Source organism: Pygoscelis adeliae, unplaced genomic scaffold (assembly GCF_000699105.1).
Source record: "Pygoscelis adeliae isolate BGI_AS28 unplaced genomic scaffold, ASM69910v1 Scaffold386, whole genome shotgun sequence".
In the NCBI taxonomy this organism is placed as follows: domain Eukaryota; kingdom Metazoa; phylum Chordata; class Aves; order Sphenisciformes; family Spheniscidae; genus Pygoscelis; species Pygoscelis adeliae.
The window spans coordinates 2896751-2897552 of NW_008824940.1; positions in this window are offsets into that span (position 1 = coordinate 2896751).

Here is an 802-nt window from a genome sequence, read left to right on the forward strand (position 1 = left end):
CCATGGGACAGATCATTGGATACAGCAATATTCAGGCAATATTCATATGTACGTGCGATGACAACTTAAGTGGACACTTTCATGCTTGCATAATCTCCAGCAGAACTGTAGGCTGATGTAAATGAAGGCAGCTTTCCATTTTCTTTATACATCAACTACCAACACAATGATATGGCAGCCAGTGCTAAAGATCCCTCCATCCCCTATAGGCTGGCAATAGAGGGGATACCAATTAAGAGGCTATGATGTCCTTACATGTTAAAATAGTTAACAAGTTTAAAGTGTCAGCTTGATACAACTTCAGCTTGGAAAAAGATATTTTTTTTTCAGCAGAATAAAGTTAGCATTTTTTGCTAGTGTCAGCTTAGCTGTCTGATTAAGATTGACTGGCAAAGCACATCTAAATGGGAGAGCCTGAAAGCCTTTTTATCCAACAGTTCTCTTATGTTTAGTCTGAGGGGGGAGGAAAAAAAAATACAACAACAAACAAAAAACCCCACACCTACACTGCCCCCCTTTCAAAATTTCATCCAAAACACCAGCTATTTAACTTAGTCATCAAAACTTTAGTTCAACTTCACTATCTACAAAACAGGAAAGATGACTACCTATTCTGTGTGTTGTTTTACTCCTGAGAACACACCTGTTAAATGAGTAGAGGTAATTTTAAGGTTGAAAATGAGAGTCAGTTGTTCTAGATTTGATTAATACTTTTCTAATGTAAAGAGCTCTAACTGGATCCATGCATAGCATGCCACTGTCAGCAGAAAAGGAAGAAAGTGGTTTTTGTTTTTCTGCTGAA